Source organism: Rana temporaria, chromosome 13 (genome assembly GCF_905171775.1).
Source record: "Rana temporaria chromosome 13, aRanTem1.1, whole genome shotgun sequence".
NCBI classification, from domain to species: domain Eukaryota; kingdom Metazoa; phylum Chordata; class Amphibia; order Anura; family Ranidae; genus Rana; species Rana temporaria.
This window is the reverse complement of record NC_053501.1, coordinates 70,056,245-70,075,246: the sequence shown is the minus strand read 5'-3', so window position 1 is coordinate 70,075,246 and position 19,002 is coordinate 70,056,245.

The following is a 19,002-nucleotide window of genomic DNA, read 5'->3' as shown; positions in this document are numbered from 1 at the left end:
GGGGGGGGGGAAATGTCTGCAATAATGTGTTGACATGTATTTTTTCACATCTGCCTCCTTGGCCTGCTTGTACTTTTGAACACGTGTAGATACTGTATTGTGTTTATGTCAAATAACAACCTTAAACAAATTTTGTGAAATAGTAAACACGCGTAATATGACATTGTTTAGCAAAAATGTGACGTTACTCCAGGAACAACACACCTGGACATGGCTGACTGGCCCCAAACTTGGTTTTCCAACATTGTTGACTAGCAAAATCACAGAAATTAAATTGAGTGAATGTGACAGGCAAACAAGATTCATTCTCCAAAATGCAAATAAAGCTGATGTTTTAACATCTTGAAATGCAAAGCACCTGTGTCTCAAAAATCTAAGTATATTTATTTGGAGGGTCGACGAGAATTAATGTTTTGGGGTGACATCCATTTGTGTCACTTCTTTGCAAAAAAGGGGCAGGATCAGAGCTTGGCCTAGAACTACGCCAAAAATGGAGGATTGCTGAAAGAATAAACAACCAAAAATCATCAAAAATGTATCGTCTATGCAATGTGTGCGATTTATGATATCCAATATCTGTGTGCTGATGAGTATACCTTTTGTTTTTTATTATTTCTTATAGGGGAAAGAAGACGCCAGCAATTGGAGGAGGCAGAGAGGGCCAGACACCCGGAAAATCAAACACCTCCACATGTTGAGCAGGAGGAGGCTGGGGAAGGAAGAGAGGAGGATGTGGAAGGAGAAGAGGATGTGGAAGGAGAAGAGGAAGGAAGAAAGGAGGAAGGAAGAGAGGAGGAAGAAGTTATTTTGGACTTAGAATTTATATCAGATGAAGGGCAAGTGGCGGAAGAACAATTTGGCGAATTGCAAGAAGGTGGATTGATGGATGAAGGAGGAGTCGAAGATGATGGGGAGGTGGTGGAAGAAGGAGGAGTGATAGAAGATGATGGGGAGGTGGTGGAAGAAGGAGGAGTGATAGAAGATGAAGAAATTGGGGATGTGGAAATTATCAGGCCATCAGGTCAGTGTCACCCCTATATTAATAGGGCCAAACATATGCAGATAGGCTGGAAACTATTTACATATTTTGAATGCCAATTTGTTTCTTTTTAGGGGATGAAGATGGAGTAGCACATTTTTCACGTGCAAGTGCTTCTATCATTATACAGCAACTAATGGAGTGCAGCACGGAAATGGACATTATGCAGGAAAGGATGCTAGTCATGGAGCAGAATGTGCGAAATGTCATTTCAGAGTGTAGCACGGAAATGGAGAACATGCGACAAAGGATGCTAGTCATCAACCAAAATTACAAAAATATCATGGACATGATGGGCCGTGTCAAAGACTGAACCACAGAAGCCCATCCCCCGCCCACAAAACCCTTTTAAATTTTTGTACTTTATAATACGCCAAAATTTCTAAATGCACACACAGTGTGCCAATATGTGCTAGCTGCCATCACAGACTATCTATTGTCTGTGCTTTGTGGGTACAAACCCCTCCTCGATCCTCAAGTAGTTGAGAGGAAGGGTTTGCTCCCACAAAACACAGACATTGATCACCCATGATGTCAGATAGCACATGTGGCCATTTGTCTGTTTAACCAATGACATTTGGCGAGTTTTCACTGAATGTGTGCATTTAGAAATTTTGGCGTGTTCCAGTGTGAAAGCACACCATCCATATGACTGACTGCTGTTATTTTTTTTAATTTTTGTTTGGTGTTGATCTTTTTTGGTTTGTAAATGTTTCCAGTTTCAGATCACAAAACGAACAATAAATCTCACCTAAAGAAAGAAGTTAACTAATTTTGGTAAAAAATTCTAAAATTTTTGTGTTGTGTTAAAATCTTGTTGAAAAAATTAGACACAAACAAATGACAAGCCCAAAAATTCTTGCGTATAGTTTCAGTGAAATTATTCTTACATTGTGTTTCGATCATTATTATTGATAATCACTGTCAATAAAGACAAAAAAATAAATAATTAAAAGCCAATATTTTGTCTCAAGAATTTGCAGGAAATGTTTTCTGCCTAAAAATACACATTTCTTGTTAAAAAATGAATAAAAAAAAAAAAAAAATATGAGACATCAAAAGCAGAAAAATGAGTGGCTTCTTATTTCTAGACTGAATACCCAGTTTGTAGATGAGTGAATAATGTGCAAATGTGGTTAGTTAATACATCTGAGTAAGTAAATTTGGCACTAGAAGTGCACTATTTTTGGAGATAACCTGGAAGACAGAAAAATAGAGAAAAAGCAGTAATGACAAACAACTGTATAAAGTCCAATGGTCTAATTATTTATTAGTTGTGAGAATATTCCTTTCTTTGGGGGCCGAATTAGAAAGAAATATGATCTGGCATAGCAATGGCCCCCCGACCCATGAAGTACTCAACATATTTGTCGCGTACCTCACGAGCAGATTGGGGGGCCAAGCCAGCGCGACCAGTGTCCAGGCCAGGAATGTTCTCTGAGGGTAGTCCTGCCTCAGAGCCCATGGAGGCTAGGTACGTCTGGGAGTGCCTGCGTAGAAAATTGTGCAAAATGCAGCAGGCAAATATAATGGTGTTCAATTTATATTCCGCCAAATGTATCGATGTCAGGAACAGGCGGAACCGGTTGCTGAGGATCCCAAAGGCATTCTCGACTACCCTCCGAGCCCTGGACAACCGAAAATTAAACACACTCCTCTCTAAGGTGAGGGTCCTCTGGGGAAAAGGCCGCATTAGGTGAGGTCCAAGGCCGAAAGCCTCGTCCGCTAGGAACACAAACGGAAGTCCTTCCACATTATCTTCATCTGGTGGCAATGCCAGACCACCAGTTTGGAGACGATCATAGAAATCAGTCCGTGCGAACACTCCCCCATCTGACATCCGGCCGTTCTTCCCCACGTCCACATATAGAAACTCATACTGTGCCGACACCACCGCCATCAACACGATACTATGATAACCCTTGTAATTATAATAGTAGGACCCCGAGTGGGGTGGGGGCACAATGCGGACGTGTTTCCCATCTATTGCTCCACCGCAGTTAGGAAAATCCCACCGCTCGGCAAATTGGGAAGCCACAGACTGCCATTCCTGTGGTGTGGAGGGTAGCTGTGGGGACAAACAAAAAAAGAGATTTAGTACTTTGGCACATAAACATTGCAAACATAATCCTACAAGCATCCTTGTGCAACTTTACATTTTTAAAATAGCATTTGCAAATTATGAAGGGAGAATTTCGGGGCACAAATATATAGGCCCACTTAATTAATAAGAGACTCCACAGCCCTCTGATGGGGACAAAAACACTTTGAAGGGGGGGTGGGGGGTGTTAAAACTGTTTTTAGAAAAAAAAAAAAAAAAGTGGCATGGTGGGGGTTGGCCCGAAGATAGCATGCTGGACAGGTTAATATTGGGTAAGATCAAAATATGCAGGTAGGCCAAAATAAAAAGAACATGTAAAAGCTGATATCAACATGCATAGTGAGAAAAGGGAACGTTAGTTAAACACACAGCATATCTGGGAAATAAAATAAAAAGTTAGTTTGCCACATTATTAAAGACACATTGTGAGGTTAAAATGAGGAAACTTACCTTCATATACTCCTCGTGCATAACTTTAATGATGGCAGCACACGTGTCCGGTATGATGACCCCAAGCGCCTGCGGAGAGATGCCTGTCGAGAACTTGAGGTCCTGCAGGCTCCTCCCAGTCGCCAGGTACCGCAACGTGGCAATAAGCCTCTGCTCGGCCGTGATGGCTTGGCGCATCACAGTGTCCTGCCTCGTGATATAGGGGGACAGAAGATCCAGCAGACTGTTGAATACGGGGTCCGTCATGCGGAGAAAATTCCTATAGTCATTAGGATTATTCTCCTGGAGTTCCCTAAGCAGAGGCATATGTGAGAACTGGTCACGCTGGCGCAACCAATTCTTGGTCCAGAAACGCCTCCGCCCCCTGTTTCTGGCCAAAGTACTGGAATAATGAACATATCCAGCAGCCATCCCATAAACAGCACCAACTCGCGAAAATTGACGCTGCTGCTCCATCATGGCTTCAAACCGGCCGGCTGGTCAGTCAAGAACACACTCCAACAGAAAGCACAATCAAATCCAGCGGTACCTGCAAAGAACGCACGACACACAGATACGAACGCACAGTACGAATCTGCTAAGCAGAACGAACTGCACGCCTGTACCCGAATGCCAACTACGTACCCACAAGCACACGCACTGAACGAGAAAATACTACCTGCTAAAGCCTGGAGACCGAGAAGCGCGAATCAGCTCTAACCAAACCTTCACTAACACGAGCAAAGCCGTAACTAGCAAAAGCGGAACAGAGGGCGTCGCCATTGACTTTGGCCTTTCCCTTTATAGTGACGTCAAACGTGGATTACGTGCACGCGTTCAGGTCCGCAGGGAAATATCGTCCGCTGGTGTGTACAAGCCAGCGGGCCAAATGAAAAAACAGCCTTGTACGCCGGAAACAGCCCGTCGGACATTTCGAACGGACATGTTTGCTCGTGAGTACTCGGCCTAAGAGTTATCTTAAACTCAACAGTTCCAAAACAGAACTTCTTCTGTTACACGCCAGCCGTAAGAGTCAACGGACAACAACCTGGACACCCCCGCCCATTCTGGGCCAAATCATCACCCCTAGCTCCAAAGTCAAAAGTCTCGGGGTCATCTTCGACACCTACATGACAATGGATGCACAAATAGGGTCAGTAGTCAGCGGATCCCACCATCTGCTGCGCCTACTACGCAGACTGATTCCATTTATTCCTAAAGAAGACGTAGCAGTCGTGGTGGGAACAATTGTGAACTCCAGACTGGACTATGCTAATGCCCTTTACCTTGGACTCCCAAAGTACCAAATTGCTCGCCTGCAAGTCGTTCAAAATACGGCCGCCAGACTTGTGACTGGGAAAAAAACGTGGGAATCTATTTCACCCTCGTTGAGATCCCTTCACTGGTTGCCAGTAAAAGACAGAATTTCTTTTAAAGCACTCTGTCTGACACATAAGTGCATCCAGAAATATTTGCCCGCTGGGAAAAGGCCCGGTGGGCAAATGTTTGCTGGAATCCTGCACGCTCGGGCCTACACACGACCGAACATGTCTGCTGAAACTGGTCCGCGGACCAGTTTCAGCAGACATGTTCGGTCGTCTGTACGGCCCATTACCAACCAGCATTCGGTTGGAGGAAAACCACCTGACCTTCCGAAGAAAGATCAAAACTCATCTCTTTTGATATCAAGAGAGACAGGAACAACGAGCGCCCAGAGGCGATTTAGTTCGCATGTGCCGCGCTATATACGTTTTTTCATTCATTCATTCATTCATCTTTAGGACGGCCTAGCCTAGCCTGTTTAGGCTACACCGCCGTAAATTAGTTAAGCTAGTAGTGATTTTCAATCTACTTACCTGCTAATCTACGGCGGCGTAGCCTAAATCGAGCGGGCGTAAGGGCGCCTAATTCAAATGGGTTGGGGGGCGTGTTTAATGCTAATGAGGCTTGACCTCACGTTTTTTGACGTTTTTTCTTAATGCGCATGCGCCGGGCGCCTACATATCCCAGGGCGCATTGCGGCTAAGTACGCTGTACGGGCCTGTTGATTTCGACGCGGACGTAAACGACGTAACTCCCGATTCGCGGACGACTTACGCAAACAACGTAAAAATTTCGAACCTCGCGGCGGGAACGGCGGCCATACTTTAACATTGTTATTCCACCTCATAGGTGGAATAACTTTAGGCAGCCTAAGGCCTTACGGAAACTACGTAATTCGACTGCGGCGGGCTGGCGTACGTTCGGGAATCGGCGTAAAAGCTCATTTACATAATCTACGCTGGCCGCAATGGAAGCGCCACCTAGCGGCCATCCGAAAAATTGCAAGCTAAGATAGAACGGCGCAAGCCGGCCTATCTTAGCTTTGTTTAAGCGTATCTCTGTTTGAGCATACGCTTAAACATACGGCGGCGTAGATTCAGAGTTAGGTCGGTTTATCTACTGATAAGCCGGCCTAACTCTTTGTGAATCTACCTATTTGTGTCTAAAATGTAAACTGATTACGGGTTCTTTGCAACCATCTAATGCTGGCCATAAACATATCAGTCATGGCCAGGGCCTTTTTTCTCAGAAAATAGGTGCAGGAACGCAACCATGACCCCCCAACCCCCCCTCTCCACACACACCTCCAGACCGCATCAAATAGTGGGTGTGGTCAAATTTCACCGGAGGGTCTTAAAGGGGCATTAAATGACAGGAGTGAATTACATATGTGTAGCGAGGTATCACTTTCTATGTGATTCAAATGCTACTATTTGCAGATATAGAAGGAACTCAGCTCCCTCTGGTGGCCAATTGTTGGATAGCCACCTTCTATTTGTTTTTTTGTACTGGTACATCAAGGAATGTTGGGAAACGAAGTACAGGGAGAAAAACACTCCATTGCCCTGGTTAATGGATAGACTACAATACCCTGAGAGCAACTGTGCAATCCCAGAATGCTGTGCACCCCGCACAGCCTGCTGGGGGAGGTAATTTGAGGAGGATATGTTTGGCGCGCTCTCCCTGGACCGCCTCTTCGACCCAGGAGAATGCCCGTGTGAGGTGTCTCTCCAGAAATCTAGGCCAGAGTCTTGAGGCCTATCTACGCCTGTGCGGATCACCATCAGTAGAGAGAGGATCTCTAGCGGAGTGATCGGACGGTGTCCCAGTGCAACGGTGACCTGTTGAGGACCGGAGACTGTCGGTGCCGGAAGGACTGTGGATTGGAGTTTGCAGACGGAGCAATCCGGAAGGACAAGGCCTGATTTGGTTGGGTGAGACGGGCACCTGCCCTAACATACTGACTGTATTGCAGGAGGGTGGATGGTTTAGACTTGCCATTGCGGTTTGACTACCTGGTTTCTTTCATCAGTTATTGTTTGCCTGTTTTGGATTACAAATTAACCATAGTGCACCAACGCATGCAACTAAAACACGTGTGAACAACTAAGAACAATCATATTAACGTTTGGTCTGATCAACCAAACTACCTTAGTGAAGTATATTATTTAAAGACTGTCTGATAGGTAAAGTAGACTGTTGATATCTATTTATTTGCTCTTTAACTAAGCAATTGATTATATTAAGCTGAACAGCATTGTTATCAGAGAGAACTGGGTGAAGCCTGGCTGAGAGGTGCTTCAGTGTGAACACCTTGCTGAAGGAATCTCTTTGCTGTGCACTTACACAGGTCCTCGTAATTATAATTTAACTTGCATTTATTTGTTACTAATATTTCTGACTCTTACAGGGCCCTGTAAGTAGCCCACTACTGTCTTAACTTTTGTTCCTTTGTTTTTTATGCTTACCCAGTAAAGTTCCATTGGTTAAGTTAAATCTGTGTGCAGTCCATCTGTCTTACTGGGGGACCAGTGCAACACAAGGTAACAATTTGTTTACACATTTACTGTGGTTTGATAAAATATTGTGCTCCCCAACAACCATTGGGGTCCACAATTCTTACTGATACCAGTTGTGCCAAGGGAGGATTTGAGACAGTTTCAGGGGTTGATAGCCAGATCGTAGACCCAAATCAAACCAGCAGCTCCTTCGGGGGTCGTGTTACATATGGCATGCAGAGTTTGGGGGGGGGGACACACACAGTGAGAAGTTTAGGAGTGTGCTACATACATAGTGCAGAGTTCAGGAGTGTGCTAAGTACATACTGTAGCTTTAGGTGCACACTGCAGAGGACACAGACAGTACACCACGTGAAAGTACTTGCAGCAATATACCCTGCCTGTAGTATTAATATTAGCAGATCCCTACTTCTAGGAGTAAATATGAGAATCACCAGATTTACGTTAGGACACGGACAGTACACACACCACGTAGCTTTAGGTGCACACTGCAGAGGACACAGACAGTACACCACATGAAAGTACTTGCAGCAATATACCCTGCCTGTAGTATTAATATTAGCAGATCCCTGCTTCTAGGAGTAAATCTGAGAATCACCAGCTTTACGTTAGGACACGGACAGTACACACACCACGTAGCTTTAGGTGCACACTGCAGAGGACACAGACAGTACACCACGTGAGAATACTGCAGCTAGCACAATCACCTGCCTGCCTGTCAGTAAATTAGGAAGAGCAGATCTAGCTAAACTATACAGTGTATACATATATATACAACACCTGGGATGCATATATATCCTCTACACACTGTAACTCTAACTGACTAGCCTGCCTGCCTGCTCTATCTACCTGCTAAAAATGACACTCTCTGTCTCTCTCTGTTCTCTCTTAACCACCGCAAGACCCTACACAAGGCCGACCTGCAGGCGGCCTTTTATAGTGTGGGGTGTGTACTAAACCCCCTGAGCCATAATTGGCCAAAGTCACCCTGGCTTTGGCCAATTATGGCTCTCCGTTTTTTTGCAAGCTGTGATTGGCCAAGCAAGCGGGTCATAGTGCATGCTTGGCCAATCATCAGCCAGCAATGCACTGCGATGCCGCAGTGAATTATGGGCCGTGACACGCCATTCGAATTTGGCGCGAACGGCCCGTAACATTCGTATTTAGTCGTGAGTTCAACTCGAACACAAAGCTCATCCCTACTGACAAGTTGCATGGACTGTTGGAGTATAATTAATGACAGCCATGATATCAATTTACTCTCACGTCTGCCCGGGGCTTGGGTTATATCCTTGGGGTGGCTCCTTGATGGGATGTTGTTGATTATGATGTGTTCTTTTGCCTAGAGAAAATGTATGTCTTCCCTCGTTTCCTAAAGAAGCTGTTTGGACCGCAACGGAGGCAGTTTGTGGAGCATAACACATATAGGGGGCGGAGCCATGCCAGTGATGTCATAATGCAGCCATCTTGGTTTGGCAGTGTAGAGTGGAGAGAAGGAGATGATGCCATATGTTGCACACATGCAATTTTAATAGGACTATTTATGCTTTTAATATGTGAGTGCTTTTATCTTTGAGTAATATAAACATTTTATTTACAGAGAGAACTATTGGTCCCATTTTTTTTTCTATATGCTATATAATTGTCTGTGTGGTGTAAGTTGTAGAGATAAGCTGTGTGTTCGAGAGCCATTCTTTTTCTATTAGGGAGGTCAAAAGTTGGAGGTGATCATTTATTATCAGCATGAGGTGAAAGCATGCATGACGTTATCATGATTCGTGAGAAGCACATTACACACATTGATGGTTGGGAGCACACATCTTAATGGACTTTAGTTCCTTGTGTATTTTTGTCATTTTTAAGTGATTGATAAGAATTTTGTTAAGTGGCGCTACATCATCTTGTACATTTTAGTAATTTAGGAGGTGTGGTGAAATCACCTTTACAGTGCGAGATGATTTTGAAGTTTAGACTGCACTGATCTATTTATCTTAATGGATTCCTACCTGTTTCTTCTCTGAAGAAAAGGCTGTTTCAGTATATCCTTTGGAAACGTAATTTACGCCGGGCTTTGTGGATTGCGACGGGACAATAAAGTTGCGACGGGTGAAAAAAAAAATACGCGCCGGGAAAAAAAATTCAAATTAAAAAAAAAATTGCGCGATCGAAAAAAAGGTCTGGTTTTACATGGTGTACTAACTTTACACATTGTAAAACCAGCCATAATTTAACGCGTGCAAATCGTAACTTACGCAGAAAACACAAAGCTTAAAAGCTTTGTGGATCTGCTTAAGTACTCATTTGCATACGCTAGCCGGCATTTCGACTCGAAATGCCCCCAGCGGCGGATGCGGTACTGCATCCTAAGATCCGACAGTGTAAGTGTCTTACAGATGTCGGATCTTCTGACTATCTTTGGAAAAATCCTTCTGAGGATCGTTTCCAAAGATAGGCACAGGGATACGCAGGCTGAACAGCAGTTCCGCCTGCGTATCTCCTTTGAAGATTTGGCCCAAAGTTTTTAGGATGGTTTCGTTCTCTGTATTTCCGGGTATCTGAAGCGCCATTCGTACTGTTGTTATGTGATTCAAATTATGACGTTGCTTCCGCCCTTACTGTGTCCCTGTCGGTAATCTTGCGCATGCGCCGTAACCATTCGTTGTTGTGTCTGCTGTTTTCTTTCACTCCCCTTTTGTGACGTCTTCTTGAGTCACACGGGGGAGTATCAGGAGGAGTGGAAGGAGCTAAACACTGTCCAGCACAGAGGGGAAGTTCTCACAGACTGCATTCCGGCAAGCTTTAAATGCCGGTTTAGAGGGGCTAATGTGCGCAAGCGAGGTGACGTCATGCAAATGATCAGCTGCCTGTGTTATGGCCTATTTTTTAAGACAATGTTGTGTCCGAGGGTTTACATTACAACCACTTAAATGACTGGCATATTATTAAAAAAAATTTAATGTAAGGGGCCCCCTATTGGGTAGGGGCCCATGGGCTTGAGCCCAAACAAGCCCAATGGTAAGTCCGGCCCTGCTTACCACAGTATATCTGTGTGGGGGGGTTACTAAGCAGTTAAGTTACAAAATTACAAAAGTGGAATTACCCTTTGATGTGTACAATAGGTTGAATATGGAAAATAAATCAAACAAAGCTCACAGAATCACTCTATCACAGCGCCCGTCTGTATGAACCGTGAGCCAGTCTTAGTCCTCATGTACACTGCTGCTGGTAAACGGATATTTAGGAGCAGTTGAGCATTTTTTTCCTTGTCAAGAATATCTTTATTAAATGCAAGAATAAATTGTACATGAAGCATACATTCGTTACAGTAATCAGGTGGTTATTATAACATAAGATTGACTAACAGTATCATCTTTCTTAAACAACAATAAACGGGAATATTTTAGCCATGTTCTGTGTACTATCGCAGGAAGAGTTTAAGTAGTTAACATAGCCAAATATGTAATCCTTACAACTTGTCCTAGTGGCTAGTGGATAATATATCAAAGATAATACGTCCTTATTTAATGTAACCTTACTACCTATCAACTTTAAATTTCTAAAATGTGCTACCTTTTCAAAGTTAACGGTAGATACACGAGGGTACTACCTTATGCAGTATCAGATCAGGAAAAGGAAGAAGGGAAGAAAAGGAAGGAAAATGGGGGGGGGGTCAGGTAAGGAAGCCTGCAGGGATGGGCTAGGATCCGTCGTCAAAGCATGAAATGTACAACGGTTATTTTTGTATAGGAAAGCTACCATGGCATCATTACACCTTTATTAAAATTTTCTGGTATAGCATATTGTATCCAAGGGTTCCATATTTTTTCAAAGTTGGCGATCGTGTCCGTTTCTAACGCTTCCATTTTGGCGTGCGTCATAGCAATATTCATTCTATTTTTTGTTTCCGTCGTTGATAAAATTGGAGTTTTCCAAGCTTTTGCTATGGTTTGGTTGGCTGCCGTAAAGAGTTGTGTTAGTAGCTTGAAGTGCGTGTGTGTTAGATTGATGGGCTTTAAATTCAGTAGTGCCAATTTAGGGTCTGGAAGTATTCTCAATTTAGTCACCGCATTTACCATCTTGAAAATCTTATCCCAGAATTTCTGTACTATTGGACACGTCCACCAAGTATGAAAATATGTACCTTCGGTGATGCAACCCCTATAGCAATGTCCGGTGCAGTTTGGTGCATATTTAGCTATTCTGCTTGGCACCAGGTACCATCTCATTAATACCTTATAGCCCGCTTCCAATGCTATTATATTCGAGGAAGCCGATTTAGTGTTTCGCCATATTTGATTCCAATCCGAGGTATTAAGTTCTATACCCAGGTCACTCTCCCATTTCTGAACGTAAGGAAGCTTTGTTGTGTTATTGTGGGATAGTGACTGCAAGTACAGAACCGAAATTGTACCTCTTACATGTGGATTATCTTTACATATACTTTCAAAAGGTGACATCTGGTTTTTCAGAGCCGAAGAGGTCAGATGTGTTTCCACGAACTTTTTTATTTGGAGGTATCGAAACAATTCTGATTGAGGTATACCGTATTTTTTACATACTGTCGGGAAGGGCATGACACCCGATGAATCCAAAAATTTATAGACATATATACAGTCTTTCCTTACCCATTCCTTGAATGTGTTAGGGAAGATCCATGCCGGATAAAATGTTGGGTTTTTATAAAATGAAAGCAGTGGGTTGAGAGGGGACACCAGTGAATACTTGGATTTATAGCTATCCCATAGTGAGAGAGAATGTTTAATAATTGGATTGCAGATTTTCCCGCGTAGCTTGGGAAGAATCCATAGTAAGTTAGCTGGAGGGATGGGATCACACTCGGTTGCCTCAATCGCTACCCAGAGAGGTGTTTCCTTTTTTGCATGATATTTGGCCAAGGTTGAAATTTGCGCTGCCCTATAGTAGTTTGTAAAATTCGGATATCCTAACCCTCCTTGAGTTTTGGGGAGATGCAAGATTTTCGCCTTTATTCTGGGCCTAGATGTGCCCCATATAAAGGTTGTCATTCTGTTTTGTATTATCCTCAGAAAGTAAGCCGGTATTGGACTCGGGAGCACTCTAAAAAGATACAACAATTTTGGTAATATTGTCATCTTAACTGCGTTGATCCTACCTAACCAGGATAATGGGAGCTGGGACCAGGATTTGAGTAAGTTTGTTATCTGTCTAAGAAGAGGGGGATAATTATAAGAGAATAAATCAGATGTATCAGCCGTTACGTGTGTTCCTAAGTACGGGATGCTCTTATCCGACCATGTAAATGGAAGACCTACTGTGGCTGCACTTAATTCTAGTCTTGAGAGGGATATGTTTAGTGCTACACATTTCTTGGGATTAATGGCTAGACCTGAGAACGTCGCAAATCTATCAAGTATTGGGATGAGATTAGGGCCAGTTACTTGCGGGGAAGAAAGAAATAAAAGAATGTCATCCGCAAATAGGCATAATTTATGTTTATGACCTCCTAATTCTATACCTAGGATAGTGGGGTCTGATCTTATTTTCTGAGCAAGCGGTTCGATAAGGAGGGCAAATAATAACGGGGATAACGAATGTGTCAGACTTATATCCTGCGTATTTAACATAAGCTTTAGGGTTATTATAAAGTTCCATAATCCAATTAGTGAAATTAGGGCCAAAGCCCCATTTCTGTAGAGTATATTTTAAATACGCCCAGGAAACAGAATCAAAAGCTTGTTTGATGTCCAGAGAGAGAAAACACGCCGGTATACCCCTTTTCTTTGCTATGTTGGCCAAGAAGCATGCCCTGCGTATATTATCGCCCGCTTGTCTGGATGGCATGAAACCTACTTGATCTCGATTGATTAGAGTACCGATAAAATTGTTAAGGCGGGTAGCTAGTATTTTACCTAATAGTTTTATATCTATGTTAAGCATAGATATGGGACGATAATTGCTACAAAGTGTGTCATCCGAATGTGGTTTGGGAATCATACAAACCGTTGCTAGCAACGTTTCAGGTCTGAAGGTTTTTTGCTCTAGTAAGTTGTTAAATGCCTCTGCCAGTCTGGGTGAAAGTAACTCAGTAAAAGTTTTGAGGTAGTTTGCCGAGAACCCGTCAGGTCCCGGTCTTTTGTTAATTTTGAGTTCCCGAATGGCTAAAGCTACATCCTCTTGCGTAATTGGTTCTTCCAACTGTTCTTTCTGTGATTGACTTATTTGTGGAAGATTAATTTGTGCAAAAAAGGAGTCAGCTTTAGATTCGTCAAATACAGTAGTTTCTGAGTAGAGTTGTTTTAGATGTGAGCTAAACTTTTGAACTATTTTAAGTGGGTTGCTGGAGAGAACCCTGTTGGCAATTTTTAACTTTATGGGTTTAAAAGTCTTATTGAGTGTGTTTAGCGCTCTAGCTAAATATGTCCCTGGTTTATTAGCTTGCTTGTAGAAAGCATGTCTAGATCTATTAAGTGTTCTATTTACCGAATCGGTTAAGAACAAGTCGTATTCCAGACGTGCTTTGTCCAGCCGAGTTCTATTAGTTTGAGTTTGGCAGTTTTGTAGGGCCAGAAATGCTAAGTTGAATTCTGTTTCCAATTTTCTTGCCATCAGTGCTCGCTCCTTTTTTAAGATCCCTATTTGCCGCTGGAATGCTCCTCTGAGGACTGGCTTATGTGCTTCCCATAATGTAAGTGGGGATATTTCAGGGCTTGCATTGAGTTCTAGATAGTCTTTTAGAGCTTGTTCAATCAATTGGCAATGGGCAGGGTGTTTGAGTATAATTTCAGGAAGATACCAAGTGGGATCATGGTTTTTCGGAATGGTTGATGCCATTGTGGTGTACACCGCATTGTGATCTGACCAAGGGATGGGTATTATATTTGAATATAGTATTTCAGGGACCATACCGATTGTCACAAAAATATGATCAATTCGGCTGAAGGATTGGTGTGGGTTTGAAAAGTATGTGTAGTTACGTTTTGTGGGATTGTGTTCTCTCCACGTGTCTACTAAATTGTATTTGGCTAATAAGTTGGGAAGGGTCCATTTAGCTTGGTGTTTAGGTGTGACATAGGGGGTTTTATCTAAGAATGGAAGAAGGACTTGGTTGGAGTCTCCGCAGATGAGGAGAGTCCCTATTTTATGTGAATTAATTATTTGGAAAAGATGCGATAAGAAGGGTAACGGGTTTAGATTAGGAGCATAATAAGATACTATCGTGATCTCCGTATCTAACACTTGGCCTGTTAATAGTATGTATCTGCCCTCTGGATCTTTGATTTCCGTTTTTAGAGTGAATGGTGTGGTGCGATGAAAAGCGATAAGGGTTCCCCTTTTTTTGACTGAAGCAGAGGCTGAATAGACTTGTGGATAGGAGGGGTTAAAAAATCTAGGAGTCGTGTTCGTAGTAAAGTGAGTTTCCTGTAGGCAAACAATATGGGCTTTTTTGGCCTGAAATGTTCTGAAGGCCTTGGTTCTTTTCTGTGGCACATTCAATCCCTGTACATTTAACGACAATATATTCAATGGTGCCATGGTAGCTTTACTTCTCTGTCCATCTTACCGTGATAAACCGGAGGACATCTGGCCAGCCCAATCCCTGCAGACTTGGGGAAAGAAAAGGAAAAGGGGTCTATGGGGTATTCAACCTTGAAAAGGAAGGTAAACACAGAAAAAATTTGTAAATAAACAGTCAACAATAAACCAATAAAGTTTGTTAGGTTTACCCGTGGCGGGGATGGACTACCCCCGCCAGGGGAAAAGGGGATCCCATCAATCCCCCGCTTAATCTTGCGGGGAACTGAGGAGATCATGGTGGAGCACAGGTTGGTTCCGTGCGGTGGAAAACCGCTGTAAATATGTTCAAGTAAACACCGTCTGAGGTGTTTTTTCTCAACTAAGCTGTTAATAACATTTCGAACAGGATAACACTAACTACTCGCCTTCTGTTGTTTAGGCGAGAGATATGAGAGGGGGTTAACTATCCTTAATTAATTAAATAAAGAGATTGTAGAATTCATTAGCCTATACCAAAGATGTTTTAATTGGATCATGTGTTCCATTGGAATTTTAGGAAAAAATTCCTCAAGTAGGTCCAATAGTTTGGGTAAGATTAGGCTTCTATTGATCAGATATATGTCAGATTGGGTATCTACCTATTGACCATTAAAACAATGCAGATTCTACACACCAAAACTCGCCTTGCGCCTGGACGCTGACTGGGCTACTAGTGCACGAGGTGGTGTAATGTGGTGAAGCAACTTTGGATATTATAACTAGAGGAGGATAAGAGAATGGGTTTTAGAGGTGTCTCTTAGGTCCCCGGGGTGTAATTAAATGGTGTGGGATGTCATAAGTCTGAGGGACCCTGCGAATGAAGGGGCAGGCCTTGTCGTTTCCCCCCCCCCTCCTCCCCACCCTAAGGTGAGGAGGAGGTGAGGAAATAAAAAGTGGGGGGGAAAGTGGAAAAAAAATGGAAAGAAGTAAGAATGTGATAAAGGTAGGAGTGCAAGGTAAAAAATGAAAAATAAGAATCGCAATAAGCGGTGAAAATGAGAATAAAATTGGGTCAAAAGAGAAAAATTTAAAAGTAGAAATAAAAAATAAGAGTAAAAAAAATAAAAATAAAAATAAAAAACATCAAGTTCTCAATCCATGCAATCTGTACATCTTTTCTTGTGAAGTGTTCTTGTGACCAAGGGAAGAAGAAATTCATTAGGGTCCTCTGGAAGGTGGTCAGTCCATGGTATCCTCTTGGTCTTGGGGTTGAGACACAAATCTTCCTCGCTTGTTTGTGTGATGAGTTCCATTGTTCTTTTCAGGTTGAATGATGCCATTGCGGGAAGATCAGTGCTTTAAGTGGGCCGGAACGCGGCGGTACTCAGTACCGCCACTTCCAAAAATGGCCCTGGAGAGTACCAGCACCTCTCCGTGCGCCCAGTACGTGGGTTTCCGGTACCGGAACGCAGCGGAGAGCTAGCTACAGCATTGTAGTGGCTGGCCGGCGCTGGGCGAATTACATCGCGCACCGTCTCTCTCCTCCATAATGTCATTGGCTGGGCCGGCCATCAGCTAGTGGAGGGGGGCGGGCCGTGTGCAGAGTACGGCTTGAGCCGTGCGTGCAGGCGCAGGCAGGGAGTTGACCTCACGTTAGGTGACGTCAACTCCTTTCCGCGCGCCTGTGAGGAGCGATCAGTGCGGCGTGGTGAATGTGAGCGGGTGACTGGCCCTCCTAGGAGTCAGGATGGTGCAGCAAAGTGAAAAACACCGGACTTTGCTTTGGATCTGAACTTCTGAAGTACAGAGTACTGGTGAGTGTTTTGTTGCTACCTATGGCTGCTCACAGACTGATATGTATACACTTCTCCTATCAATTCATCATGGCTCGTTTCAGACAGCCATGCAGACTTGCCCTGTTATTTTCCTTTTATGTTTATTTTAAACCGTCTTGAAAAGTAGGAAGATGTTCATTGTATGATTATTGTTGCAAGCTTGCACATGGACTGCTCAGAGTGACTGATGAATAACATCCATTATTCTATCTATTTTCTGTGGTGTCTGTCCCTTGTCATGCTTTGTGCCCATTTTATCTTCTCTTTTTTTAGTTTCTGACATCATCAGCTGGTTTATGTAATTTTAGCAGCAAAATCAAATGTTAGGTTTCGTCTAAGAGAGGGTTTGTAAAATATATATATTTTCATGTTCAGTATTGGGGGGGGGGGGGGGAGCACCGGCGCCTAATAGAGTACCGGCACCTCTTTTGGCCCACTTAAAGCACTGGGGAAGATGTTGATGCTTATCTTCTGCGGGAGGAGTTGTGTGTGATACTGTGATCAATGAGCTTCAGATCAATTAAAGCTTGGTGTAATTGATCAGGTGATCTGCACACTATCTTTGAGCCCTGGAATGTAAATCTGAGGGAGAAGGGAAATCCCCATTGGTACTTTATGTTTCGCTGTTGTAATTCCACTAAAAGGGGTTTCATTGCACGCCGTTTGGTAATTGTCAGTTGCGATAGATCGGCGAATATCTGGAAATTGTTTCCCTGGAATGTTAAACTGCTCTTTTCTCTGGCTGCTTCCAGAACCTGCTCTTTTGTTCTGTAGTAGTGGAATTTTGCAATGATATCCCTGGGGGGTCCCTCAGATTTTTTGGGGGCTAATGCCCTATGTATTCTATCAAATTCCAGGCGTTCTACAGGCAGTCCCGGCACTAGCTCCTGACACAGTGCTAGAATGGTACCTGAAAGGTCCAGGACCGTCTCAGGAATTCCCCTGAATCTCAAATTCGATCTCCTGGCGCGGTTCTCAAAATCTTCTAGTTTGCTATGAAGTACCAAGTTCTCCTCTTTAAGCGCATCTAGTTCTGATTGGCAATCTTGAGTATAAATTTCAATTTCGTCCATTTTTGCCTCTAAAGTCTCTGTGCGGCAGCCCAAGTCTCTTATTTCCTTAGTTAGACTAGTGGTGATTTGCTCTGAGGTGCGCTTTAGCGCTTTATTCAGCATTTTCTCGAATTGACTTAGGAGCTCTGAGGGGACTGTCTTACTTAATGTAGCTATTTGTGGGGTATTAGACAAGTCCTCCTCCTCACTGTCCGTGTCCATGTTCCTCAGAGAAGCTGCGGATTTCATTCCCTTTAACAAGCATTGCTTGCCTTTCCCCTCAGTATTAGACTCTGAGGTAGCTGAGGTGGCTGAGGAGAATGCCGCCTTTTTTACAGAGCCCTTCATCTGCTGGGCCGTGCTATTAGGGTTGGATTTACCCTTATTTCTGGCACCCCCCAGCACCATATTTCAATAAAATGGTTCTCCTCACCTCCTGGGAACTCGACCCGTCGTTTTCTGTTCGTTTGCAGCACTATTAAAATCAATTATTTGCGGTTTTCTTTCCCCACAGAGCGGAGCTCTATTGCAGCATGACTGTGCAGCTAGACCCCGCCTCCTGGCTCCGAGCATTTTTTTTCAACTGCTCCTGAACTGGTCCTGTTATCTTATCAGTACATGTACACAGGGTCGTTTATAGTTGCTTCTAGGCAGTTGCGTTTAGTGGATTTTTCTGGAACTCGAATTATAGGCATTTAAAGCGCCAAGCGCAGCTAAACGTGGAAACTCGCATTTAGTAGCGTTTTGTTTATAGACATTCTTCATTTTAACCCAAAAAAATAATAATCATTTTTTTTTCAAGCGCTTCTTGATGCAAACACGGCTAAACGTGGCATGTAAACGCGGCTAAATGGCAGTTTTTAGACGCCTGTTTCTAGCTGTCAAGTTAAATCGTTCAGGAGAGGTTGAACAGAGTCCTGTGTACATGAAGGCTTAGCCTGTTACTGAGTCATATGATTCCTGCAGAGATTCTTCTCCTATTTTACTTCCCATTTAGTTGCATTCTACATTTGTCTTGTTACATAATAGATATGGCAGCCAATTAAATATACAGATATTGTTACAAATTAGAAGACTGCCCAACAATGCATGAGCCACATGATACGTGACTGTTGTCAACAGTCTATGATTTTGAGAGACAGTGAATGGCTTTGAAGGTTTGTCACTGTAAATGTCCCCCAAGTATGAAATAGTGCCCTGAAAAAGTATTCACACCCCTTGAAATTTTCCA